The following is a 10,992-nucleotide window of genomic DNA, read 5'->3' on the forward strand; positions in this document are numbered from 1 at the left end:
CTTTCCCTTCTTGTCCAAAAAGAGTGGTTTTTTTGAGGATTTCTGTTTCCTCCTGGTTCTGGTGTAGCTCTGGCCAGTACTACCCAGCTCTTCTCCCCTCTCCTCCTCACACTCTGCAGCCCTTATCTCCTCCCTCTCTCCTGCTCTCTGGCACACATCCCCTTCCTCAGTTACTCCAATGCCATGGATTTATTTTACGTATGTGCCTGCACCTGTGTGCACGCACAGAAGAGAAGAGCTGAGAGCAGCCACCAGCTCCTTCATGTAGCTTTTCCCTGCATGGCTTCATTCTTTGCATAATTTCAGTGTATTTGAATTTAGATACAGATCCTGCTTGACATGTAACTTGTGTGTGTGTGGTCAGGGAGAACAAATCCCCATGTGTGTCGATACAATCTGCGCTCCAGAAATACAAGTGACGCTGTTAGAGGTCACTGGTGTCTCTGCTGCCCGGCAGCACCAGCTGTCCTGCAGGAACCCAGGTTAGAGGTTATTGGTGGCTCCTGGGCACATCGCAGGACTGCTGGCATTGTCTGGGACACTGTGTTTTGTTACCCCACGGCTCTCCTCCCTTCACCTGAGGATTCCCAGTCAGGTGTGTTAAATATGTGACAAGCTTTGCAGACTGGTGGAAGGAAGATAACAGGGAGATACAGCCCCTTCTCTGGTCATTGCAACCTTTCATTTCTTACAGATGAGGTGGAGGATGACCTGAAGGCCATTATTCACATCCTCCACTGCTGCTCTGTCCTGTGCATCCCCAGAGCATGCACTGAATAAATCCAGTTGTGAAAGTCTGTACAGTGTCTCACTGGGGGTCTGGACACCGGGAAGCCACTTATTCTACCTGTAAAATGCTCTTAATTGTGTGCTTACATAGAATTGCTAAAAGACAACATGATTTCTGTGGGTCCTGAAGGGTTTTTTGGCTTTCCAAAAGCATCCCTGTGCTGCTTTCTGTAAGGGTGTAACTAAATGTTTTTAAACCTGTGTAAAAGCAGCAGGAGGAGGGGACTGAGGATGACGTAGGGAATTTTTCTTGAGCATCCAGCTGAGTGTAAAGCAAAAATGTGTCCCCACCAGGAATTTTTGGGCAAAGAAAGCAAGAGAAAAAGAGTTGAGAGCAAAAAAAGAAATAAAAACGAGGGCTGGAGCCCTTCTGGTTCCCTGTTTTAGGAAGCCCAGCACAAGCCTCTCACACCCTAAACGCACACAATTTCATCTTTGCAGCACGGAAAAAAGTTAAATACAAGTGTATGTCCCCAGATTCTGTGGTTTTGCAGCATTTTCACCTCAGAACATCCATCCAGGAGCAGCATGAGGGGAAAGGGCCTCGCGAGGCAGAATCTCAGCGCTGGAGTGACGCTCGTATCTGACTTTGCCTTTTGCTTTTCCCCATCCTCCTGCCCCTGCTTTTGCCAGCAAAGCTGCCCTGCAGCTCCCCACTTCCCTTCTCCCGAAACGCTGCTGCAGGAGCCCGGCAGCACCAGCTGTCCTGCAGGAACCCAGCTGCCTGCGGGGTGTTCTGGGGTCATGGGCCTGTCCAGCCCAGCCAGGCAGTGACCAGCAGATGGCACTGGGAGAGGCACCGCTGAGAACTGGGCAGCTCAACTCGCCCCGCACACCCTGCCCGGAGTTCAGAGCTTTATTTAATCGCCAGCTTCAGATGTAGTTAAGAATCAGATTAAAAATAACCTCGTGCCCAGGTGCTGTGGCTGCTGAACGCTCTGGGAGCAGCTGAGCTCCTGCTGCTGAGCTGCTTTTGGGAGAGAAATCCATCCCTGGGTTAAGGGGGGATAAAAATACAGCCCGAGAGGCTGCTCCTCACCCGTGTGAGGGGAGAGGGGTCGGACCTGGAAGAGCATTTCAGGACCTCATCTGGTTTTGCATCTGGGTGAAGGACAATGTAACACTCCCTAGAAATTCCCAGGAAACACTGCAAAGAGCAGAGAAACATTTCTCCTCCCAGCAAGATCAGGGCATTCAGGCAGACCCTGATTTTTTGCAGTGCTGGATCCCCCACCCTGCTGAGAGCCAGCGGTGCTGCCGGTTAACAGCCACCAACATAATTCCAGGATTGAAGTGTTTTATCACTGGTGTGGGGCTATGAACCTTGTGAAAACTCTTTGAGTTTTGTTTTCCTGAAGGTTTTGACTTGTGGAGACCGGCTGTTGTGCAAGGACCTATTTATAGAGTTCCTTGCAGCAGAAAACTGCAACCCAGAAGGAAATCCGCTTTCCTCTTGCCCTGCTCCCAGGACAGCGGGGCTGAGCCTGCCCACACACGCATTTGGCGGGGGTTTGGCTTAATCCTAAATTTGGGGGTTTAGGCAAGGGCAGGTTTTGGTGTGGTGCACCGGGGAGGACACAAAACATTCAAGGGAGACCTTTGCAGCATTTCCACTCCACTGCTGGGCTTGGCAGGAAGGGCGCTCTGGCACTGCCGTGACCCTGGCAAAGATTCTGCCAGGTCCTTACAGCCCTGTGGCTCCGTGTGGTGAGAGGAGGAGAAGCATTAACCTTCAGCTGGGGTGACTTGGGTTGAATGGTGAGATCTGTGGTGTTAATGAGGCCTGGCTTCTTTATGAACCTCACCTGCTTGCTTCCCTCCATCCCTGGGGTCTGTTTCCAGCAGGCAGAGGGAGGTGTTTGCTGCTGGTTGAGCGAGAGGAGGTTCCTTTGCTTCAGCTCCTCAATCTCCTGTGAATGCAGTGGGTCAGAAAGGGTGGGGTGAGCACATACACCCTCCTGGGGGATTTGCTTTTGGGGGATTTGCATTTGGGGTTATGCTGCTGGCAGGTCCATCCAGCTTCCAAGTATTCCCTCAAGAGTGTTTGGGCTGAAAGTGCTCTCATCCCACAGTGTTGTGAGGGGGACTCACCTTTCTTGATCTTGCTTCCTGGCTGCTTTTTACTAGAAGAAGGTGCCCGTCCCTCCCTGCCATTGTGGTCAGGAATGATGTGGCTGCCCCAGTGCCGTGTGCTGTGGGATCCTGGCCAGTGAGTCAGGTGGGTGTCCATGGGTATAAGCTCAGCCTGCTCACCCTCCTCCTTGGCAAAGCTGCCCTTTCCTTTGTGCCAGGAAGCACTGGAGTAATTAAATATTACCTGCCCTGGTTTCTTAGCCCTTGATGGGATTTATTTGGGTTAGCAGACCCTGGAAGTCCCTATGTTCTCTTGCTGGTATCACCATTACAAACATGTTTATAGCAAGGACTATCCAGGGCAGAGGGAAGCCCCACCTGCAGCCCTTGAAGCTGATTGAGGGTGAGGAAGCAGGTTGGGCTTCATGTAGGATTTGTGTTGAAAATTTGTGTCAGGAAAGCACCTGCTGACAGCCAAAACAGATGGTCTCAGCTGCTTGGCCAACTCAGTCTGCCCCACATCCTCATCCTGTGGCTTCCCTCTCACGCCCAGGATCTTGGTCAGTCAGGAACAGTGGCCACCCCTCTCAAGGTTCCAGTTCACCAGCCAAGATCACTCCAGGGCAATAAAAAGACTCTGTTTTGAAAAAGTCAAATCAAGTTTATTTTCACAAGAGAATATCTCCAGTCATATTTTATTCATGGTTTCCAGCTCACACAGCTCCACTGCTTGAGATTCTCTGCAGGAGTATTGGTGCCATGCAGGGGGACTGAATGGATTCCATCTGGGACACATGGGATTAGCTCTTTTCCAGGGGACACCTCTCCAGATGAAGTGGATGTGCCGCCCTGTTCCCATGCTTGTGGTGCTATTTTGGTACCTTCCAAGCAATCTGCGGGTGGGAGCCCTGCCCCTGAGCAAGCAGCTGGAGGATGATAATGCAGCTCAGAGGACCAAGCTGTAGTTTTGCACAGCAAGTCGCCAGGACTGCTGAAAAGCCAGATTTATGGAGAGAGGGCTGCATTCCTTCGCTGCTTGGAACTGCAGCATCCCCACCCACCAGCTGTGTCCCAGCCTCGCTGCAGCTACGCCCTGTCCCAGCAGAGGAGCCTGAAATGAGCTGCTTCATTCTGGGGACTCCCACGGCCCAAGCAGCCAGGTCTGGCTCTCCCTGTGCCTTTGCTCAGGGTGAAATTTGAGGGCTCCAATTTCTCTTTGCTCTCTCCCTCCTACTTCATCTGAGAAGGTGTCCTCTGCTTGCCCTCGCTCCCTGGTGTCTCGGATCTCACGCGTCTCCCTGGCAGTGAGATGGTCACGATAATGGCCTGAAATGTCCTTCCTGATGCAGCCCTGATCATGTTACAGCTCCACTCGTGGTCTTGATCCTACTTACTTTGGAAAATGGCAGAGGGATAGCCCCATCTGCTCCTAAGAAAGAGAAGAATTAACAATTCCCTGTCCCTTGCCAAGGGCCAGAGCTCTGAAGCGTGACGACTTCTCGCATGTCTGTTGTCAGGTGACGGTGCCTGGGAGAACCCAGAAGGATTAGAACTTGTTCCCTTTTGGCTCATGGCTCTTCCCTACCTGTCTCCACTTTAGGACAAGCTTTCAGTCTGAATCATTGGCTCATCCTATGTAAATACCCAGGAGCCTTAAACTTCCCCGCCTGGGTTTGCATGTGAGGGAGTTCAGTTGATAGGGATTATCAGATTAGAAAGAACCACCCTCTAACTCTGTTCCATGGGACAGGCTGGGAACTTATCCAAAACAAAACGCACTTCCTGAGCAGGGGCCAACCAGCCAAATCTGATCAGCTCCCAGGGCTCTGGGTCCACAGGCTAAGCTTGCCCTTGGGTCTGGTTCTGAACCCAAACTTCAGAACTGGGCACAAGAAAATCAAATCATGAGCTCAGATCTGTCCCATTTATACAAAAGTATCTGCTCCCCTCCAGACCTGGGGACAGACCAGAAAAGATCAACACACTTAAAACACTTTACAGCTTGAGCCCATCTCCTGCAAAAAAAACCCAGGATTGAACACTGGGAGCTGCTGTGCAGACTCATTTCCCTGGTTCTCTCGCACCTTAAAGAGAGGTGGGTTCTCTGTAAGCAGGTGGCTCCATGCTCCAGTGCCTGAGGCATGAAGCAATTCCTGGAAGAATGCAATTCTGGATGCTGTAAGAGAAACACCCACTGAGTTGTTTAACAATGCCTCGCTGCGTTTTTGGATCCTCAACAAAGGAAGCGATGCCTCGGGAGCTCCTCTGGTGGTTTTGCTGCTCTTTAAGGAAGGCAATAGACTGTATAGTTATCACCTGAAATGGGATCAAATCCCTCCCACCAAACTATACAACCTACTACCTCACCTCCACAGAGCACAACAGACGGATCACAGGCATGGATTTGCTTTACTTGCACCCCCTACCCCCACACCTGGTGTAGAAGTGGATGAGGAGACCTGAAGACCTGACTGTCTCCTTAGGAAAGACAGTAGATTGTATAGTTAGCTCAGAGGGAGGACCGGACTCCACAACTATTCAATCTACTACCTCAGCCTCAAGGACAGCTTGGGACCATGGCAGCCTAAGGCACTGAGATGATCCTTATCCAGGCACTGGGATGAGCCTTATCCCAGCATCGGCTGCTCCACAGGTCCTGTGAAGAGAAATGCACGAAAAATCATCAGAATTCGTGATGTCAGGGGAGAGGAGTCATATCCAACCTTGTCCCGCAGCTCTTTCTCCTTCTTCAAACCTCCTTCAGTCCATTTGGACTATACCTTGTGCTTGGCAATCACACTGGCTGCAGACTTCATGCACCCAAGGGTGCAGAGAAGCAGCAGCCCTGCTCTTGGAACCTCGGGCTACACATGGAGATAGCAGAGCTCTCGGGAAGCTGCAGCAGTGCCAAGCACACCCAGCCAGGCTGACCTCACCTCCTGAACACACAGCGTATCTAGAACAAACCTGCCAGACCAGATAAGAGAATCCATCAATTTAGCTGCTGTGCACTCCAGGGAATTGAGCAGATTAGAAATAACTGAGTACAAGGAAGCTTTTAGGCTGCAAATGTAATGGTATCGAGTACATCAAGGCAGATCTTATTTCCTAAACAAATGAGTGCAACATGCAGCCGTGCTGTCCCTCTAATGCTCCAGCCCAGCCAGGCAGTATTAGCATGGATCCGAGACAGACTGGCTTCCCCCCAAGCCCTTGGCTCACCTTCTGAGGCTTCTTCATTCTCTGTACACCCAAATACAGAGGCGAGGTATTAATCTGCTAGTTTGAAAGAAATGTGTGAGGTTCTTTTGCAAGGAGAAAGAATTCCCCTTGGAGATTAAAGGAAGCCCTAACGACGAGGGAGCCACGCCAAGCAGGCTGCATGTGCAGCCCAGCACAGACCCAAAGGACAACTTCCCATGGGAGCTCAGCAGGAGCCGTTCCCAACCTCTGCAAGCGTCTGCCGAGTGCTGTGGTGGGAGAGGAGGGGGCTCAGGCAGAAATCTCCAAAGGAATAAAAGCTGCCTAATGCTTTGTGCTTCTGCAGCTACCAGGCAACAGCCTAAATATTCCCAAAGCTTTGGTGAACTGCTGTAGTGGAATCCTTGTGAGAGTTTAGGATGGCCTCGGGTACAAGAGTATCTTTGCAGCAAGGTTTGGGAAGTGCCCTCTTCCAGAGCTCTCCACAGGCTCTCCTCACTGGCATTCAACACAGTCCAGGTAATTCTCTTAATTTCCTTTGACAAACTGATCCTTCACAGGGAATGACCCACTGTGCTGGACCATCTGGCCCAGGCCTCTCCTGGTGTGACAGGGTATGAACAACGTCAAAAACCCAACATGGTGGGACTGGTTCCTACAGCATTGAAGTGCCCGGCCCATCCCCGGTGCCAAGTGCATCCCAAACAGCCTCCTGATGGGAAATGCCATTTTTATCAGCTTAGAAAGAGATGCACAGGGGTTGCACATCCCTTCTCAGCACATGCAACACCAGCCAGAGCTTCAGTGAGGTTACAGCCAGGCCCAAGGGTCCATCAGGTCTGTCACTGCTCAGCTCCTTGGGGACAGAAGGGTTAGTTTAGACTAAAGTGTTTCAGCTTCCCAAAAATTAAGCTGCTGCCACAAGCATCGAGCAGGAGGGTGGCAAGAAAGCCAGTGGATGCTGCACTAGTCAGGGACTGGGAGGGTGGTCCAGGTGATTCCTGAGTGATGCACAGAGGCAGAGGATGCTCATCTTCTCCAAAGACTTTTAGCAACTGACCTGGAGGAACAATTTTTCCTGATTCCCTATCTGGTGGCTTATATTACTTTAAGCACATAAACCAGATGTATCAGGCAGGCATGCAAAAGGTCACTTTTGATACCATTGCAGACAACAGGCATTTGGGCCAATCTCAAACTGTTGGTGGGAAATTACATTAAATAACTCTGAGTTCACATAGATGTAATTATACATGGAGAGAGAGAAAAAAAATCCCCTCTGACTTCTATAAGTAAACCTGAAAACAGAAGACTTAATTATAATAATTGTCTTAATGAGTAAAGGTATTGGGAATACCCAGCTGCTGACTCTGGAATCCTGATTTTAGCAGGATCTGTGAAGAAAGGAGTCAAACAGGAGGATTTATGGATCAAACAGGGGTTTTTTTTATGCCCAGTAAGGATGACTAAGAGCATCCTATCCTTAGTATCGCTGTCACACTTGTTTGTCCTACACAAATTGCAATGACAGGAATTCCCTCTCCTCATGGCCCGAGGTCTAAACCATCAAGATAAAAGATGAGGAAGGAAGGACATGTGCCCAAATTTGCCTGGATGTGATGTAGCTATGCAAAATTCTGGATAAAATATCCAACAGGGTCTGTAGGAGTCAGAGGCCCACACCCAAAGCCTCTCACTGCCTTCTGAGATTAAACCCAGTTTTGGAAGATTTTTGGATATTTGATTGCCAAGAACGGGACCTCTTTGAAAAACAGCATTTTCTGTGCAGGCCTTAAGGCAGTGGCCCTGTAATTTTCACTGTCCAGATTCATATGGATTCCCTCAAAATTGGTCAGATTTGATTTTTACAAAAACACTTGATTGGTTTCTGCAAGCACGAAGGTCCTGTGCAGAGTGTGTCACTACATGGTCCCATTGTCTACAGGTGCTTGGAGGTGTGGGGAAAATTGGCAGATACAGAGTATGTTTTTTCACAGCAAGATCCTCCAGGCTGGAATAAAAATGGCATTTCCAGTCCAGCTTTCAGACTTGTTTTTGGGATCAAGAGGTGACCTAAACTGCTCCTCATTTAACAGGGCTCCGGGTGGCTTGTGATGACCCCAGCAGAAAACCCAAGATGATGCCCCCCAAATTTTGAAGCATCTTCACGCCAGAGATTCCTGAGCACAGCCAAGTATCTGCGTTTAAAAGGAGCCCACCTCGGAGAGGAGCTGGAAAGGCTCCGAAGCTTTGAGGAGCTGATCTGGTTTATTAAGGAGCACTGAATGAAATGGAGGAGGGGGGAGGAGGAAACCATAAAACAACAAAGTCTCTGCTTTAAAAGCAGACACCGCTTTCAGCCTTTGTGAAGCCGCGGTCCCGTGTCAGTGCCAAAACATGCCGGGGGGACAGGGAGGGCTTCTCAGTGGGAAATCAGGACCCTGAATCTCCAAGAGGATTTTCAGCCTCCTGGAGCTGGGGCAGAACCGGCCCCGACTCCCTGGAACAGCGGCACTGGCACAAAATGGCCGAGTGTGGCCATTTTGTTCCCTTGGCTTCATGTCCTCCCAACCTGGCAGGGATGGCAAAATAAAAACCAAACAGACCCAAAAAAATTGAAAAATCAAACCCAAAATAAGCCAAAAGAAGCGTGGAAGGTTTTCAATAATTCCCCAACATTGTGGGGACCCACAGCGCCGATTGGAGCTGCTTATCCTGGCAGCAGTGAGGAACCCGCTCACAAGAAAAGCAGAAAACAGACCAAAAACCCATCTTGGACACACCCTGTGCCATGGGAAAGCAATAAAAAATGACATTTGCCAAACTAGCCATGAAGACAAGTTGTTTGTAACTTCTCCCAGGCCAGGCAAACCTCTCAGCAAAGCAAGGCCAACCATCTTCCCAAACACCCCATCCTAAAGTCAATATTAAATAGCACACTTTGAAATAAATAATCAAAGGTACCGTGAAGAGGGAAAGACCGCCCCTGTCTCTCAGCAATGCTTTTACTCCACACACTTTTAATGACATAGGGAGCATTTCACATCAACTTTGTCATCGCATTTATCATTAAACAATTAGCAGGTATCTTTATAAATAGCTGCTCATCACGTCGGGGTTGAGTCCTATCAGATGTTTCTAAACATCTGGATCATTATTAATGAATCTGATCCTGTCATCTATAGTGCAGGCATCTGTAACCTGCTTGTTATATGACTTATCTTTTATTAACCCTTCCTAAACGCATTATTAGAGGTGGCCATAAGGGTCACGGTTTTTCTAAACGTTTGTGTATTTTCCTTATAAATTTGTATATAATTTACTGTCTCCTGAAGCAAAATTTTTTTCATAAAAGACAGGCGCTACTGATATTTCACAGAGTAATTTCACTAAATACTAAAAATAAGAGGTAAAAAATATCCTTCAGGCTTATTTTTACCTGTTCTGTACTCGATTCTATAGGTTAACTCAAAAATCTAAAGAAAGAAGATTTCTTTTTCTGTAACACTCTATAAAACTGTTCTATTAATACTGTTTTCCCTCTCAATGTTCAGTTCATAAGCTGCTCATAAAAGGTGTGCAGGTAATGTCTACCTCTAACATAGATTTTGACCAAATAATTAAATTTGCACCGTGAAGCACCCGCCCAGCGCCCGCCTGAGCAGCCCCGGCTCCGGGACCACCGTGGCCCTGCCACTCTCTCTATTGTCTGTTTGCAAACAAGCCAAGGGGATATGGAGGCAAATCAAATACCTTTCTGTGCAAGAAAAGCCTTTTCACCTCTTTCTGCTCTCCTTCCCAGCTCCGCTCTGGAAGGGTCTGCTTCTCTCCACATGTCTGGAAAGCCACTCAAGGAACGGCAGGACGATCATTCCAACACCTTATCAGAGCCTGATCCTCCCCGTGCCACAGGGCAGGGATCTGCTCCTCAGAGTGTCCACGAACAAAGCGACGTGGCTACTAATGCCAAGACATCCAGGCTACTGAAGGAAATGCAGAATCACTTAAAAAAAAAAAAATCACTTTTATTTGGCGCATGTTCTGGTGTTTTTGCCCCGCTTCTGCGCAGAATTTTATGGTAACGCCACCAAGTTCCTTTAAACTTTCAAGGCGTGTTCCTGTTGATGGTGTTTCTGTTGTGTATCACACCTTAACGTGTGCAGGATACACACAGAGTGCAGTAAACAGCTTGTGAGCACAGCACAGCTCCAGCCTTGGGAGAAAAGCAAGGGCTTAAAAAGCCAAGAACAGCTATTGCTTTAAATATTTAAATTAAGATGTTTTTATTCCTGAGATGAAAACTTTCAAGGCAAGAAGGCAATAAACAAAAAATCCCTAAAAAAATATCCTCCGGATTACATCAGCTAAATCCAGGCAGTGCCAGCTCAGTGGAAAGGTCAGATCCCGTATGCACCAAAAACAAGAGGACACACAACAGGTTAAAATGATACCGTCCGGCAACGACCGGCTCTGGTCATACCAAGCCGATGTGTAAAACCATCCGCCCGTCCAAAAACAAATTAAGACAACAGTGCTCTCTGGTACTTTATAAATCCAGAAGAAAGGAGGGCTGTTTTATTGAATATAGCGAACAAACCTTTCCATCCGGCTATTCCGTGCAGCCCCGCGGCTCTGCGTGCACCGAGTAGCCCTTACGCTGCTCATACAAAAGCTCAGTTTGGCAATTCCAGGCATTTTCAGTGCTCAACATACGCCAAAACTACCCACTCTCTGCCTCTGCCTTTGGTCTCGTTCCAAAATGTCCTTTTTTTTTTTTTTTTCTCTTTTTTTTCCCCTTTCTCTCTCTTGCTACAGCTGGTGCCACGTAGAGACGGGAGAGTTGGGCTCGGACATGGCCGCAGCCTCCAAAAAAGAGCCAAGTCCCAGCGTCCCGGCTTCCCCCTTCCCGACGGGAAACAAAAATGCCAA

General features: G+C 48.7%; 2 long non-coding RNA genes across 2 annotated transcripts; one reads left to right on the top strand and one right to left on the bottom strand.

Annotated features, from left to right (window-relative positions):
• Window positions 1-6: 6 nt before the first annotated feature.
• On the top strand, window positions 7-797 carry LOC108444915. Its single transcript, XR_001859633.1, has 2 exons — window positions 7-423; window positions 483-797. It is a non-coding gene; the product is annotated as an uncharacterized LOC108444915 (long non-coding RNA).
• Window positions 798-3,498: 2,701 nt separating this feature from the next.
• LOC108444916 lies at window positions 3,499-10,985 on the bottom strand. Its single transcript, XR_001859634.1, has 2 exons — window positions 9,817-10,985; window positions 3,499-5,518 (listed from the first exon to the last, which is right to left on the bottom strand). It is a non-coding gene; the product is annotated as an uncharacterized LOC108444916 (long non-coding RNA).
• Between the last annotated feature and the right edge of the window lie 7 nt (window positions 10,986-10,992).

The sequence above is a fragment of the Corvus brachyrhynchos genome, unplaced genomic scaffold, assembly GCF_000691975.1.
Source record: "Corvus brachyrhynchos isolate BGI_N302 unplaced genomic scaffold, ASM69197v1 scaffold72, whole genome shotgun sequence".
Classification (NCBI taxonomy): domain Eukaryota; kingdom Metazoa; phylum Chordata; class Aves; order Passeriformes; family Corvidae; genus Corvus; species Corvus brachyrhynchos.